Source organism: Peromyscus eremicus, chromosome 1 (genome assembly GCF_949786415.1).
Source record: "Peromyscus eremicus chromosome 1, PerEre_H2_v1, whole genome shotgun sequence".
Taxonomy (NCBI): domain Eukaryota; kingdom Metazoa; phylum Chordata; class Mammalia; order Rodentia; family Cricetidae; genus Peromyscus; species Peromyscus eremicus.
In genome coordinates this window covers 181,240,153-181,257,459 of record NC_081416.1, presented here as the reverse complement: position 1 = coordinate 181,257,459, position 17,307 = coordinate 181,240,153, and the positions used below count along the sequence as shown (strand labels likewise).

Sequence of the window (17,307 nt, the reverse complement as noted above, 5' to 3'; positions counted from 1 at the left end):
ACAGAGCCGATTCAGAGAAGAAAGCCAAGAGGTCAGAACTAAGAGCCTTACCCTTCCTGCTTCAGCTATCCTGCTTCAGCCAAGAGAGCTCTCCGAAAAAGAGGCCTACTTCCTGTGTGTATGTCTTTAAATAGTCTAGATGTTCTGCCTTCTCATTGGTTGTAAACTAAACACGTGACTGCCTTGTCATTGCCTGTATGTACCGCCCTCCAGGTCCTTAAAGGCGTGCGCTGCCACCACCGCCATGCACTTGCTATGGCTCTATAACTCTGACCCCCAGGCAACTTTATTTATTAACATACAATTAAAATCACATTTCAGTACAAGTAAAATACCACCACATTACACCTCCTCTCAACAAATGTCATTTAATTAAACACAGTGTACACTTAGCATTTGATAATTGCTGTGCATATTCCACTACCAGGCAAGCTCATAATTCTAAGATAAGGTCACATGTGTGGAGTTCTAGAGTGATGCAGAGCTGATTGTTTCTTTGTAACTTGAAATGTCACTGTTGAATGATGTTCAACACAATAGCAATTGTTTTGTACATGGTCTTAATTTACCTGAGTGAAATCATTAAGTATCAATAACTTTTCCTCTATATTTGAAAATATGATTTCATTAAAAAGATATTCTTTCATTTATAATCTCATACAATGTATTTTGAACATATTCTTACATTTTCTTCATCTTCTCCACAGTTGACCCTCTTGCCCTGAACCCATTCACAACCTCTGAGGAGATAATCAATTTTTCTAAAATAATACTTTTATTCTTTTCTTAGCTTTTGTTTATTGTATTCATTGACAATGTATCTCTTGTTTCAAAAATATGCACACTATATTTACTTTTCTTGTAGGATTGTGTTAGTTAAAATTTCAAGTGCTGTGCTGAACATAATGGAGAGAAGGGGCACACTGCATCCCTCCTTCTCTTCGAGGGGAATTTCTGACACTCTCTATTACAGACAATGTTATCTCCAACTTAATTAAATATAATTTTATTAAAAAATTATATTCTACATTCCAAAGTTTATTTAACAATTTGTGAGGGATGACCATGCAATAATGAGAAATAATGCTTTTGCCATGGTCTCTGTATTTGTTCTTTTCTAAAATATTGTTGTGATATATGACATTGTTTTTTTTAATGTTGAACAGATTTTACAAACTAATCTACAAATTCATTGTGTACAATTCTTTTAAACAAGACTGGATACTCTTGTATAACCTGTTGAGTATATATCATTGAATTCTAATAGTATATATTATCAAAATGCACTATTGAACAATGTTTTCATTCTGGACATGTCACAGAGTGGACAAACCACCAAAGACACAGTTTCAGGAGAGAACTTATGGAACAAAGTCCACATATGTGGTCTGTTGATGGTGAGATATTACTCTGAAGTGCATAAATATATATTGTTGAGGATTTCAAAATTTTTATTGTTTAACTCTTTCCTACAATGATATGAAGCATTTGGTGATTGTTACTTATAATCCTTTCTGACAGCTCACTCTTCCTCCTATAGAAACCTTCTTCTCAAGGTGTTCTTCTCCTATATTGTGAGTAGTCTACTGAGTTCTGGAAAAATTACCTGCCTGAGCACAGGTAGGAGGTTATTCACTGGAGCCATGACACTTCATATGTGGCTATAACACTGAAGAAAAGGACAGGTTTTCCCACAATGACCATTAATTGTCAATAGTCCCTGGAGAAGTTCATTCTCCCTCAAATTTTTATTTCTTTTTCTTTGAGATATAGACACTCATTTCATTTTTGAAAAATGTATTTAAGGTGTTTAGCAGAAGCAACTTAATTATGCAGACAGTACATTTGGGGGAAGGAAGAATAGGTTCAGTTAGGAAATGAGAAAATGTACTTTTTAATTTAAAGGTAAAAATTTGTGTTTTTCCAAATTTTATATGTTGACACCAATTCTTTGTAAAAGAAGAACAGTGGATTTTTTGTTTGCTCTGTACATACACTTTATTCATAAGAGGCTTTCTGTTTTAAGTTTTTAAATTAAAATTAAAGTATAAGTTTGTCATCTTTCTACCCCATGTCCTTCTGACAACAATTCCAATATCCCTCATCCACATTGTTTACTCCCAAATTCAGAGTCTTCATTCCCTATTCATTTTATATATATATTTATATATTTGCAAAACTTACTCATAGGGCAAACAGAAAATAAAACTGTTCATTATATATATATATATATATATATATATATATATATATATATATACATAATGTGTGTGTGTGTGTGTGTGTGTGTGTGTGTGTGTGTGTGTAGCTTGAGTTTTCCTACCTGGCCCACAGTCAGGGCAAATCTCTCTCACCTGCCAGTCTTATAGCCGCTCAGACCCGACCAAGTAAACACAGAGACTTATATTGCTTACAAACTGTATGGCCGTGGCAGGCTTCTTGCTAACTGTTCTTACAGCTTAAATTAATCCATTTCTATAAATCTATACCTTGCCACATGGCTCGTGGCTAACCGGCATCTTCACATGCTGTTTCTCATCATGGCGGCTGGCAGTGTCTCTCTGACTCAGCCTTCCACTTCCCAGCTTTATTCTCCTCCTTGTCCCGCCTATCCTTCCTGCCTAGCCACTGGCCAATCAGTGATTTATTTACTGACCAATCAGCAACACATTTGCCATACAGAACATCCCACAGCACTTGTGTGTGTGTGTGTGTGTTATATTTATACATTAATTATACTAATAAAACTTTCTGAGTCTATTCATTGTTGTCTGTGTGTATAAATTCCTAGAAGTGACAATTAGTTTTCTGCACTTTTGTTTTGTTTGGTACAATATATTCACTGTTTTTTTTTTTTTGCTTTGAGTGGAATATCCATTAATGTAAACCATATTAATTGTTAAGCTTTGATATTTGCAAAACTTACTCATAGGGCAAACAGAAAATAAAACTTTTCATTCTAAAAGAACAAAGGCATTTGTTTGGTTTGGCTGTCAAGACAATACTGTGATTAATTGTGTATTAGTCATGATTCCTTAGATTCATTTTTCCCCTGCATCTGTTCCTGACTATACTTCCAATATTATACATGCCTGCTACTCAGTCCCAAATCCAGAGCAACCTGTTCAATAACGATTGTTGTTACATATACTTATAAACTAACACATTTTATAAATATAACTCCTGAATACATTCATTGTTGTCCATGTGTATAAGATTTTATGGCTGACCACATGACATTTTTTACTTTTGATGTATTCATTGATGCATTACATTCATTGTCATTTTTGCTGTGGGTTGAATAACCATTAACGTACACTCTATTAATTGCTAAGCTTTGATATTTGCATGACTTACTCATAGGCCAAAGTGAAAATAAAACTTTCATTCTAAGAGAATAAAGGTATTTGTCTGTTTTGACAGTCAGGACAACCTTAGGATCTATCATGTATTAGTCAGGATTTTTGTGAATAACAAGACTCCTGTCTCTATATAAAGAGAGGCAGTTTAGTAGAATAGCTTACCATGGTTCAACAAATCCAACTATGCTGGCTTAAGAATGAAAGTTCCAAGAATCCAGTAGTGGTGAATTCCACAAGGCTTGATGTCTCAGCTTGTCTTCAGTATATCTCACGATCCTGATAATCGTCCAAAGCCGTTGAAGGAATGGACTTGCTGAGGAGAGCAAGAGGATACAAGAAAAGAGAGAGCATGCATCCTTCTTCCATGTCCTTTACATAAGCTACCATTAGAATGTGTATTACAGATAAAAATTGGATATTCCTACCTTAAACAATCTTGAGTAAAGCTTATTTTCACATCTAAAAGATGCAGAGTATAAGTTGCTCTTCCTTCTTAAAATTATCTAATTAAGAAAAAGCCTCTCATAGGTGTGCCCATTCATTTATGTTTGTTTATTTCCAGAAACAGTTAAGTTGGCAACCTAGCATAGTCATTGAGGTTGTACGTTCTGGTAACTGGACTGTAGGTCAAGCTGTCTGGTTTGGCTCTATAATCAAGCATTCCTTCAACAATATTGAAAGATGAGGTGATGACTGTTTGATCTCTCCATTATCCCTGCATCCATTTCTCTATAAAGGGCCCTAATCCTATATCAAGCTATAAATTAGTGGTCTTTGTGTACTAGGTGTGAAGCAAAGGGAGACAGACTCGTAAGAGAGTACAAGTGATGGAGAAAACAGAATGCAATGGTTAATCTAGAACAAAAAGAAAAAGTGGTCAGAGTTGAATCAGTCTTTTTCTAACTCTAACATCATCTGATAAAGCCATGACCTCCTTCAAAGAGTTGAACTCTCACACAGGGAAGTCACCTTGGAACTGTGCCATGAAGGAGTATCCATGTGAGAGTCAAAACAAAAAAGTAGAGTCTATCAGAGGTGTAGTGCCTCTGTCCACTCCTGTGTAGTTCCTCAAATACAAACAATCCTTCACCCAAATTTATCTGGTGTCAGTTAGAATACGCAGGAGTACAGAGTAAAAGGGCCAGGGAAAGAGCACTGTCATCCTGACATGACTTAGAGATCACATTCAAAGAAAGAACACACTGACCTTTTCTTGACCCAAAAAACATGGCCAATGGAAAGAACACACTGACCTTGATTTGACCCCAACCAGGGCCAAGGGAAAGAACATTCTGACTCTGATTGACCTCAATCCCAAGACCAGAGCAAAAAAAAAAAAAAAACTACCAGTCCCTGAGCATGACATCCTACCAATAACTGAGCTTCAATATCAGGCCACAGAATCCCTCCAATCTCAGGACACCTTGTAAATCTTTGGCTCCAAAATTACCCTATATAAAACCTACTTTTTCTCAGTTCCTTGCTACTTAACAATGAAAAGAAGGAAGTTATTCTCCTAGAATTTTCCTTCCCAATAAATCTCTTATGAGAGTCTTGTTTTTTTTTTGTCTGATTTTGTGACACTCCCTGGCTCCCAATGCCAGGATTCATTTCCCAGTAGAGCTGTAACTCTTGAACTAGAGAAACCTTCCTCATGTTGGAGTAGAGCTGTAACATATCAATCAGTGAAGCTTTTCGTCTTAGAAGTGAAACACTAAGTGTTGCAGTGGGCCTACCATATGGGCTCTTCTGTATCATGTGGTTAATTCTCAGAAAATAATGTAATGCCCAGTACATTTGCCATATTACATGTAGTTTTAAGACATCATGTTTGAAAGTTACAAAATTTGATTAAACTTATTGAGTGAATGCTGTGACATATTTGTTGCTAGAGAATTTCTCTCCAGCTCCCACCACCAAGTCCCGCCAGTCTCAGAGCCCACTTATAAAATAAACACACAGACTCTTACATTATTTAAACTGCTTGGCCATTAGCTCAGGCCTGTTATTGTCTAGCTCTTACTCTTATATTTAGCCCATTTCTATTAAACTTTACTTTGCCACATGGCTCATGGCTTACTGGTACCTTACATCTTCCTTGTCCTGATGGCGGCTGGCAGTGTCCCTCTCTCAGCCTTCCACTTCCCAGAATTCTTTTCCTTGTCCCGCCTATACTTCCTGCCTAGCCAATGGCCAATCAGTGATTTATTTACTGACCAATCAGCAACACACTTGACATACAGACCATCCCACAGCACATATTTGTAGCTAGAGTTTTCCTGCCTGGCCCACAGTCAGGGCAAATCTCTTTCACCTGCCAGTCCCACAGCCTCTCAGATCCGACCAAGTAAACACAGAGACTTATGTTGCTTTCAAACTGTATGGCCGTGGCAGGCTTCTTGCTAACTACAGCTCAAATTAATCCATTTCCATTAATCTATACCTTGCCACATGGCTCGTGGCTTACCGGCATCTTCCCATGCTGTTTGTCATCGTGGCGGCTGGCAGTGTCTCTCTGACTCAGCCTTCCACTTCCCAGCTTTATTCTCCTCCTTGCCCCGCCTATACTTCCTGCCTAGCCAACGGCCAATCAGTGTTTTATTGATTAATAAGCAACACATTTGCCATACATCCCACAGCACATATTAAATTTTCTATTTCCTTATAAGTTTTAACTTGCTCTTGGATAGGTCCTGTGGGTGTCTTTTTAAAGAGATGTAAGACACAATTGAAGAAGACTTCCAGAAGAAAACTTGAAGTTTTGACAACTGCTAACTAAAAAAAAGTCAGAGGATCCTGGGTATAAAAGTGAACAGTGTGCACTCAACCCAACAAAGGTCACAAGAAGTCCAAACCTTTCCTGTGTATGACTGGTTGAATTTACAAATATCATGTAGATCAAAATGTATCTGATTTTCTCATTGTGGAAGCTCTGTCTTTTTCAAGAAATTACAATATTCTTGATGCTACCTCATACAAGCTACACCAAGTATAACACAAATAAATTTCATTTTGTATCCCAACTACGCTATAAGACATAATATTCCCAAGTTAAATTTATGTAACAGAAATTAAGAGATGTTTACTTACTTTCAAAATGCATTATAACCATTCCAACTTGGATGTTCTCAGTATAGAAGCTTGAATCCAACATTGTGTTCTAGAGAATGATTAACTCCATATTGAGACCACACTACTGTTAATTTCAAGGAAGAGAAATATATCTATAATCTAAGGGCTTAAATTAAGTTGAGATAATTTTTTAAGTGTATATAATGTAACTTGATCATATCCACTCTAAAATTCATCCAGCCTACCACCCCCAACACATCTCTAATTCAACAACCTGTTCTCTCTGATATATTAATATGAGTTGCAATGACATCTGGAATACTTCTGTCCCCAAACTAAACTGGGGCTTCATTCCCTGAAATCAAGAACAGCATTAAGTATCTCATGGAAATGTGCTTATTGAGTAGATTTCACTTAGGTAAACAACTGGTTTGTAATTCTTGTAAAATCTTTACATTTAATTCTATAGTAAAGAACATGGGTATCAAGTTCTCTGCTCAGGATACTCTAGGACTCTCATCTCTACCTCATGAAGTCATTCACTTAGATGAAGTCAATAAGCTACCCATGCCCAGACCAATATTCTCACCTTTGTAACTACTCATCAACTCACAAACACATCACTGATATGCTTCCTTATTTCTTAAATGAGGAATGATGAGACTCAATGAATGTGAAATGAAAGGATAAGTGCACCAAGCCAATAAAGTCCAAAAACTGAGTGAGAAGAGGTAGAGAGTAGCCAATACAATGGAAAGTCATAGGCCTTGTGTAAAAGATCACCCATATCATGTGTATCCCTGAAAGCAAGTTGTGGGGCACAAACATGATCCGAGAGTCTATTTGATAAAGAAGAAACATGCAATGGGGTATATGAAATGGAAAAAGAAAGATGAGAGTCCCAGGTACTTCTCTGAGGCCTCTGCTGTAGGTAATGTGTAGAGGCTACACCAACATCACTAAAAGAACAAAAGGTTGCATCAGCAGTTTCTATAAGATGAGTTAGCTCCCTGGAAGGTGTACATAATTTCCACTTTTCCTAGAGACTATGGGATTCTTTGCAATTTTGAGCTAAAATTACCATATATCAATCTCTACTAATATGAGCATCTTGAGGGACAATTCTATCTGTATGATATTGAGACTATCACAACAATCCAGAAGACCTGAGGTGAAGACACCTCTGACCAAGAGCAATATGCTCTCAAATCCATTTTAATTCATGTTTGGGGGCTCAGCTTGAATCTCATCTGTGACTCTTCTCTTTATTGACTTCTAGGCCTGAAAATGAAATTAATTCTATATTTGCCCCTAACCTAGTTTCTATTTCTTTTTCTGGGCTGTGTTTCAGTTCTGGAATTAGTCCTTTTATGCAGAAGGAAAAAGAGGATATGAGAATTTAGTTTCTATACTCGATGCCTGGAGTACACATGAAGGAGCTGGGCATATGGGAGATGGCAGACAATAAACTCAGCACAAAAACTGTCCAAGGGTTGCTTCATTTTGGACCTTGGGTATATTTATTGTGGCTTGTTTATCTATTCTCATTCCTTTAAATTATTTATACTTTTGATTTGTTTCATTTCGTATTGTAACAAATATTATAATCTTTTATGTGATACAAACTGATTATATCACAAATATCCATTGTGTAATAATTAAAGATAATCAATGTGTATCTCAACACATATATTATCATTTCATTGTGGTGTTGGAATTTAAAAGCTATTCTGGTGTTACTGTGCATTAGATGTGGCATGTTTAGCAATAGATCTCAGAAGTATATTCTTTCCAATGAGTCATACTTACAGTCTCTGGGAAACTTCTCCATATTCTGTCATCCAATGTGAGCCCACAGCATGATATTTGTCCTTTTTCTTCCTGTTCCCAAGTGATTGTTGTCTTTATACTCCACCCAAAAGTTTCTTTTTCCATTAGTCTTACTTAACTTCTGAAGGTAACTGAAAAAACAGGTTAGAGTAATCCATGAAGACAATCCTGTTTGTAGATAAAAGTCAGAGAGCTCAAAGAAAAGGCTAGAAGTAGAGACAGTTGTATATGATTTTGGAAGAAACATATAAAAAAATTTAAATAGGCATGTATCATTGAAGTGGTTCTTTCCCTAGTATGTTATCTGTTTCCATAAACTCTTAAACAAAATTCCAGAAGACAGGTTATAGTAATATTGATTTGTTCTTATATGAATTTTGTTTGTTAGTGTTTGATTTATTTGAGGTTTCGCCATCTGTATGTCAATATAACAGTTTTGGTTTTTTGTTTTTTTTTTTTTAAATTTTTATTTTGCAATACAATTCAGTTCTACATATCAGCCACAGATTCCCTTGTTCTCCCCCCTCCCGCCCCCCTCACCTTCCCCCCAGCCCGCCCCCCATTCCAATCTCCTCCAGGGCAAAGCCTTCCCCACAGACTGAGATCAACCTGGTGGACTCAGTCCAGGTAGGTCCAGTCCCCTCCTCCCATGCCGAGCCAAGGGACCCTGCATAGGCCCCAGGTTTCAAACAGCCAACTCATGCAATGAGCACAGGACCCGGTCCCACTGCTTGGATGCCTCCCAAACAGATCAGGCCAATCAACTGTCTCACCCACTCAGAGGGCCTGATCCAGTTGGTGACCCCTCAGCCATTGGTTCATATTTCATGTGTTTCCGTTTGTTTGGCTATTTGTCTCTGTGCTTTATCCGACCTTGGTCTCAACAATTCTCGCTCATATAAACCCTCCTCATTCTCGCTAATTGGACTCCCAGAGATCCACCTGGGGCCTAGTCATGGATCTCTGCATCCAGATCCCTCAGTAGTTGGATGAGGTTTCTAGCACGACAATTAGGGTGTTTGGCCATCCCATCACCAGAGTAGGTCAGTTCGGACTGTCTCTCGACCATTGCCAGCAGTCTGTTGTGGGGGTATCTTTGTGGATTTCTGTGGGCCTCTCTAGCACTTTGTTTCTTCCTATTCTCATGTGGTCTTCATTTACCATGGTCTCCTATTCTTTGTTCTCCCTCTCTGTTGTTGATCCAGCTGGGATCTCCCACTCACCCAAGCTCTCTTTCCCTCGACCCTCGCCCTTCACTACCCCCACTCATGTCCAGGCTGTTCATGTAGATCTCATTCCATTTCTCTGTCGTTGGGCGATCCCTGTGTCTTTCTTGGGGTCCTGTTTCCCAGGTGGCCTGCCTGGTGATGTGAGTAGCAGTCCAGTCATCCTTGTTCCACATCTAGTATCCTGTTATGAGTGAGTACATACCATGTTTGTCTTTCTGAGTCTGGGATACCTCACTCAGGATGATTTTTTCTAGATCCATCCATTTGTCTGCAAACCTCATGATGTCATTGTTTTTCTCTGCTGAGTAGTATTCCATTGTGTATATGTACCACATTTTGTTTATCCATTCTTCAGTTGAAGGGCATCTAGGTTGTTTCCATGTTCTGGCTATTACAAACAACGCTGATATGAACATAGCTGAACAAGTGCTCTTGTGGTCTGGTTGAGCATTCCTTGGGTATATGCCCAAGAGTGGTATAGCTGGATCTTGGGGGAGATGGATTCCCAATTTTCTAAGAAATCGCCATATTGATTTCCAAAGTGGTTGTACAAGCTTGCATTCCCACCAGCAGTGGAGGAGAGTTCCCCTAGCTCCACATCCTCTCCAGCATAAAATGTCTTCAGTGTTTTTGATCTTAGCCATTCTGACAGGCATAAGGTGGTATCTCAGAGTTGTTTTGATTTGCATTTCCCTGATGATTAGGGATGTTGAGCAATTCCTTAAATGTCTTTCAGCCATTTGAGTTTCCTCTGTTGAGAATTCTCTGTTTAGTTCTATAGCCCATTTCTTAATTGGACTGTTGGGCATTTTGATGTCTAATTTCTTGAGTTCCTTATATATTCTGGATATCAGTCCTCTGTCAGATGTGGGATTGGTGAAGATCTTTTCCCATTCTGTAGGCTGTCGCTTTGCTTTGTTGACCGTATCCTTTGCCCTACAAAAGCTTCTCAGTTTCAAGAGGTCCCATTGATTGATTGTTTCTCTCAGTGTCTGTGCTACTGGTGTTCTATTTAGAAAGTGGTCTCCTATGCCAATGTGTTCAAGACTACTTCCTACTTTCTCTTCTAGCAGGTTCAGAGTAGCTGGATTTATGTTGAGGTCCTTGATCCACTTGGACTTAAGTTTTGTGCACGGTGATAGATATGGATCTATTTGCAGCCTTCTACATGTTGATATCCAGTTTTGCCAGCACCATTTGTTGAAGATGCTTTCTTTTTTCCATTGTGCACTTTTGGCTTCTTTGTCAAAAATTATTTGTTCATAGGTGTGCGGATTAATGTCAGGGTCTTCAATTCGATTCCATTGGTCCACATGTCGGTTTTTATGCCAGTACCAAGCTGTTTTTATTACTGTAGCTCTATAGTAGAGCTTGAAGTCAGGGATCGTGATGCCTCCAGAGGTTGTTTTATTGTACAGGATTCTTTTGGCTATCCTGGGTTTTTTGTTTTTCCATATGAAGTTGAGTATTATTATTTCCAGGTCTGTGAAGAATTGTGTTGGTATTTTGATGGGGATTGCATTGAATCTGTAGATTGCTTTTGGTAAGATTGCCATTTTTACTATGTTAGTTCTGCCTATCCATGAGCATGGGAGATCTTTCCATTTTCTGACATCTTCTTCAATTTCTTTTTTCAGGGACTTAAAGTTCTTGTCATATAGGTCCTTCACTTGCTTGGTTAGTATTACCCCAAGGTATTTTATGTCATTTGTGGCTATAGTAAAGGGTGATGTATCTCTAATTTCCTTCTCCGCTTTTTTGTCCATTGTATATAGGAGGGCTACTGATTTTTTTGAGTTGATCTTGTATCCTGCTATGTTGCTGAAGGTGTTTATAAGCTGTATCAGTTCCTTGGTGGAATCTTTGGGGTTGCTCAAGTATACTATCATGTCATCTGCAAATAGGGAAAGCTTGACTTCTTCCTTTCCAATTTGTATCCCCTTAATCTCCTTATGTTGTCTTATTGCTCTGGCTAGAACTTCAAGTACTATATTGAATAAGTATGGGGAGAGCGGACAGCCTTGCCTCGTTCCTGATTTTAGTGGAATTGCTTTGAGTTTCTCTCCATTTAATTTGATGTTGGCTGTTGGCTTGCTGTAAATTGCCTTTATTATGTTTAGGTATGTTCCCTGTATTCCTGATCGCTCCAAGACCTTTATCATGAAGGGGTGTTGGATTTTGTCAAATGCCTTTTCAGCATCTAGTGAGATGATCATGTGGTTTTATTCTTTGAGTTTGTTTATATGGTGTATCACATTGACAGACTTTCGTATGTTGAACCATCCTTGCATCCCTGGAATGAATCCTACTTGATCATGGTGGATAATTGTTTTGATGTGTTCTTGGAGTCTGTTTGCCAGTATTTTATTGAGTATTTTTGCATCAATGTTCATGAGGGAGATCGGTCTGTAGTTCTCTTTCTTTGTTGTATCCTTGTTTGGTTTGGGAATCAGGGTAATTGTAGCCTCATAGAAGGAGTTTGGTAATGTTCCTTCTGTTTCTATTGTATAGAACAATTTAGAGAGTATTGGTATTAACTCTTCTTTGAAGATCTGGTAGAATTCTGCACTGAAACCATCTGGTCCTGGGCTTTTTTTGGTTGGGAGACTTTTAATGACTGTTTCTATTTCGTTAGGGGTTATTGGACTATTTAAATAGTTTATCTGGTCTTGATTTAATTTAGGTATGTGGTACCTATCCAGAAAATTATCCATTTCTTTTAGGTTTTCCAGTTTTGTGGAATAGAGGTTTTTGAAGTATGACCTGATGATTCTCTGGATTTCCTCAATGTCTGTTGTTATGTCCCCCTTTTCATTTCTGATTTTGTTGATTTGGATGCTCTCTCTCTGTCTTTTGGTTAGTTTGGATAAGGGCTTGTCTATCTTGTTGATTTTCTCAAAGAACCAACTCTTTGTTTCATTAATTTTTTGTATTGTTCTCTTTGTTTCTATTTTATTGATTTCAGCTCTCACTTTGATAATTTCCTGGCTTCTATTTTTCCTGGGAGACTTTGCTTCTTCCTGTTCTAGAACTTTCAGGTGTGCTGTTAAGTCACTAGTGTGAGATTTCTCCAGCTTATTTATGTGGGCGTTTAGTGCTATGAATTTCCCTCTTAGTACTGCTTTCATAGTGTCCCATAGGTTTGGATATGTGGTGTCTTCATTTTCGTTGATCTCTAGGAAGTCTTTAATTTCTTTCTTTATTTCTTCCTTAACCCATTGGTGATTCAGGTGGGTATTGTTCAGTTTCCATGAGATTGTAGGTTTTCTGTAGTTTTTGTTGTTGTTGAAATCCAACTTTAGACCATGGTGGTCTGATAGAACACAGGAGGTTATTCTAATTGTTTTGTATCTGTTTAGATTTGCTTTGTGACCAAGTATGTGGTCGATTTTAGAGAAGGTTCCATGGGGTGCTGAGAAGAAGGTATATTCTTTTTTGTTAGGATGGAATGTTCTGTAGATGTCGATTAAGTCCATTTGAGTCATGACATCAGTTAAGTCCTTTATTTCTCTGTTAAGTTTCGATTTGGGGGATCTGTCCAGTGGTGAAAGTGGGGTGTTGAGGTCTCCCACTATTAATGTGTGGGGTTTTATATGTGATTTAAGCTTTAATAATGTTTCTTTTACATATGTGGGTGCCCTTGTGTTTGGGGCATAAATGTTCAGAATTGAGACTTCATCTTGGTGGATCTTTCCTGTGATGAGTATGTAATGCCCTTCTTGATCTCTTTTGATTGATTTTAGTTTGAAGTCTATTTTGCTGGATATCAGGATGGCTACACCCGCTTGTTTCTTAAGACCATTTGATTGGAAAGTCTTTTCCCAGCCTTTTATTTTTAGGTAGTGTCTATCTTTGAATTTGAGATGTGTTTCTTGTATGCAGCAGAAAGATGGGTCATGCTTTCGTATCCATTCTGTAAGCCTATGTCTTTTTATAGGTGAATTAAGTCCATTGATATTGAGAGATATTAATGTCCAGTGATTGTTCATTCCTGTTATTTTTTGGTGGTGATGTGTGTGTACTTTTCTTCGTTGGGGTCTACTGCTGTGGCTTTATCTATTGCCTGTGTTTTCAAGGTTGTATCTGACTCCCTTAGGTTGGAATTTTCCTTCTAGTGCTTTCTGTAGGCCTGGGTTTGTGGATAAATATTGTTTAAATCTGGCTTTGTCATGGAATGTCTTGTTCACTCCATCTATGAGGATTGAAAGTTTTGCTGGGTATATTAGTCTAGGCTGACATCCATGGTCTCTTAATGTCTGCATTACATCTGTCCAGGACCTTCTGGCTTTCAAAGTCTCCATTGAGAAATCGGGTGTTATTCTGATAGGTTTGCCTTTATATGTCACTTGGCCTTTTTCCTTTGCTGCTCTTAATATTCTTTCTTTATTCTGTACGTTTAATTGTTTAATTATTATGTGGCGAGGGGACTTTTTTTTGGGGTCTAGTCTGTTTGGTGTTCTATAGGCTTCCTGTATCTTCATAGGCATTTCCTTCTTTAAGTTGGGAAAGTTTTCTTCTATGATCTTGTTGAATATATTTTCTGTGCCCTTGAGTTGGTATTCTTCTCCTTCTTCTACCCCTATTATTCATAGGTTTGGTCTTTTCATGGTGTCCCAAATTTCTTGGACATTTTGGTTCATGACTTTGTTGACTTTAGTGTTTTCTTTGACTGATGAATCTATTTCTTCTATTGTATCTTCAATGCTAGAGATCCTCTCTTCCATCTCTTGCATTTTGTTGGTTATACTTGCATCTGAAGTTCCCAATCGTTTTCTCAGATTTTCTATTTCCAGCATTCCCTCTGTTTGTGTCTTCTTCATTTTTTCTATTTCCCTTTTCAGGTCTTGGACTGTTTCCTTCATTTGTTTCATTGATTTTTCTTGATTTTCTTTCAGTATTTTATTGTTCTCTTCCAGGACTTTTTTGATTTCTTCTAATTTGTTTGCCCTTTCCTCTAGTTGTTTACAGCGTTCTTCACATTTTTTTGTCTTTTCCTCTACACGAGCCTCTAGCTTCTTCATGATGACATTCATAAGGCTATTTTCTTCTGCTTCTTCCGATTTCTGATGTTCAGGTCTAGGTGTTGGAGGAGGCCTAGGGCTTGGTGATGGTGTATTACTATTCATTTTGTTGTATGTGTTTCTGCCTTGACGTCTGCCCATCTCCTTGTGGTTCGTTCCTGGCCTTATCCGCACACTTGGTTCAGACAGAGCTGACAGATTCAGGAAGTCTCTCTCTCTTGTCCAGATGGGAGCTCTCTTGTCCAAATTGGAAGTCCGGGGCAGGATGGGAGCTCTTGTTCAGAAGGGAAGTCCAGGGGAGGATGGGTGCTCTCCTCTCTCTCTCTCTCTCTCTCTCTCTCTCTCTCTCTCTCTCCTCCAGATGGGAAATCCAGGGCAAGATGGGAGCTGGGGGCCAGCCTCTAAGTCTCAAGAAGAGGCTTGGGGCTCAGGCAGATGGGCGTGGGGGCAGGGCGTGGAGACTGCAGGGTCTGCCAGGGGTCTTGGAGAAGGAGATCCTTCCCGGTGGGGCTAGAAGGGAACCTGCCCGGGGACCAGAACCTGGGGCCAAGTTGGGCAGGTCTTCCCCGGAGTGGCTGGTGCCCAGGGATGGGGTCCGGGGCAAGCTAGGGCACTCACCTGTGCTTCAGAAGGGAAGTCCTGGGCAAGATGGGAGCTGGGGGCCAGCCTCTAAGTATCAGGAAGAGGCTTGGGGCTCAGGCGGATGGGCGTGGGGGCAGGGCGTGGAGACTGCAGGGTCTGCCAGGGGTCTTGGAGAAGGGGATCCTTCCCGGTGGGGCTAGAAGGGCACCTGCCCGGGGACCAGAACCTGGGGCCAAGTTGGGCAGGTCTTCTCCGGAGTGGCTGGTGCCCAGGGATGGGGTCGGGGGCAAGCTAGGGCACTCACCTGTGCTTCAGAAGGGAAGTCCTGGGCAAGATGGGAGCTGGGGGCCGGCCTCTAAGTCTCAGGAAGAGGCTTGGGGCTCAGGCAGATGGGCGTGGGGGCAGGGCGTGGAGACTGCAGGGTCTGCCAAGGGTCTTGGAGAAGGGATCCTTCCCGGTTGGGGTAGAAGGGCACCTGCCCGGGGACCAGAACCTGGGGCCAAGTTGGGCAGGTCTTCCCCGGAGTGGCTGGTGCCCAGGGATGGGGTCCGGGGCAAGCTAGGGCACTCACCTGTGCTTCAGAAGGGAAGTCCTGGGCAAGATGGGAGCTGGGGGCCGGCCTCTAAGTCTCAGGAAGAGGCTTGGGGCTCAGGCGGATGGGCGTGGGGGCAGGGCGTGGAGACTGCAGGGTCTGCCAGGGGTCTTGGAGAAGGGGATCCTTCCCGGTGGGGCTAGAAGGGCACCTGCCCGGGGACCAGAACCTGGGGCCAAGTTGGGCAGGTCTTCTCTGGAGTGGCTGGTGCCCAGGGATGGGGTCAGGGGCAAGCTAGGGCACTCACCTGTGCTTCAGAAGGGAAGTCCTGGGCAAGATGGGAGCTGGGGGCCGGCCTCTAAGTCTCAGGAAGAGGCTTGGGGCTCAGGCAGATGGGCGTGGGGGCAGGGCGTGGAGACTGCAGGGTCTGCCAAGGGTCTTGGAGAAGGGATCCTTCCCGGTTGGGGTAGAAGGGCACCTGCCCGGGGACCAGAACCTGGGGCCAAGTTGGGCAGGTCTTCCCCGGAGTGGCTGGTGCCCAGGGATGGGGTCCGGGGCAAGCTAGGGCACTCACCTGTGCTTCAGAAGGGAAGTCCTGGACAAGATGGGAGCTGGGGGCCGGCCTCTAAGTCTCAGGAAAAGGCTTGGGGCTCAGGCAGATGGGCGTGGGGGCAGGGCGTGGAGACTGCAGGGTCTGCCAGGGGTCTTGGAGGAGGGGATCCTTCCTGGTGGGGCTAGAAGGGCACCTGCCCGGGGACCAGAACCTGGGGCCAAGTTGGGCAGGTCTTCCCCTGAGTGGCTGGTGCCCAGGGATGGGGTCGGGGGCAAGCTAGGGCACTCACCTGTGCTTCAGAAGGGAAGTCCGGGGCAAGATGGGAGCTGGGGGCCGGCCTCTAAGTCTCAGGAAGAGGCTTGGGGCTCAGGCGGATGGGCGTGGGGGCAGGGCGTGGAGACTGCAGGGTCTGCCAGGGGTCTTGGAGAAGGGGATCCTTCCCGGTGGGGCTAGAAGGGCACCTCCCCGGGGACCAGAACCTGGGGCCAAGTTGGGCAGGTCTTCCCCGGAGTGGCTGGTGCCCAGGGATGGGGTCCGGGGCAAGCTAGGGCACTCACCTGTGCTTCAGAAGGGAAGTCCTGGGCAAGATGGGAGCTGGGGGCCGGCCTCTAAGTCTCAGGAAGAGGCTTGGGGCTCAGGCAGATGGGCGTGGGGGCAGGGCGTGGAGACTGCAGGGTCTGCCAGTGGTCTTGGAGAAGGGGATCCTTCCCGGTGGGGCTAGAAGGGCACCTGCCCGGGGACCAGAACCTGGGGCCAAGTTGGGCAGGTCTTCTCCGGAGTGGCTGGTGCCCAGGGATGGGGTCGGGGGCAAGCTAGGGCACTCACCTGTGCTTCAGAAGGGAAGTCCTGGGCAAGATGGGAGCTGGGGGCCGGCCTCTAAGTCTCAGGAAGAGGCTTGGGGCTCAGGCAGATGGGCGTGGGGGCAGGGCGTGGAGACTGCAGGGTCTGCCAAGGGTCTTGGAGAAGGGGATCCTTCCCGGTTGGGGTAGAAGGGCACCTGCCCGGGGACCAGAACCTGGGGCCAAGTTGGGCAGGTCTTCCCCGGAGTGGCTGGTGCCCAGGGATGGGGTCCGGGGCAAGCTAGGGCACTCACCTGTGCTTCAGAAGGGAAGTCCTGGACAAGATG

At 42.0% G+C, this 17,307-nt stretch overlaps 1 protein-coding gene across 1 annotated transcript in view; it reads left to right on the top strand.

The window, feature by feature from the left end:
* LOC131902742 (leukocyte immunoglobulin-like receptor subfamily A member 6) overlaps positions 1-17,307 on the top strand; it is a 76,103-nt gene that overhangs the window by 44,172 nt on the left and 14,624 nt on the right. The window lies entirely within an intron of this gene.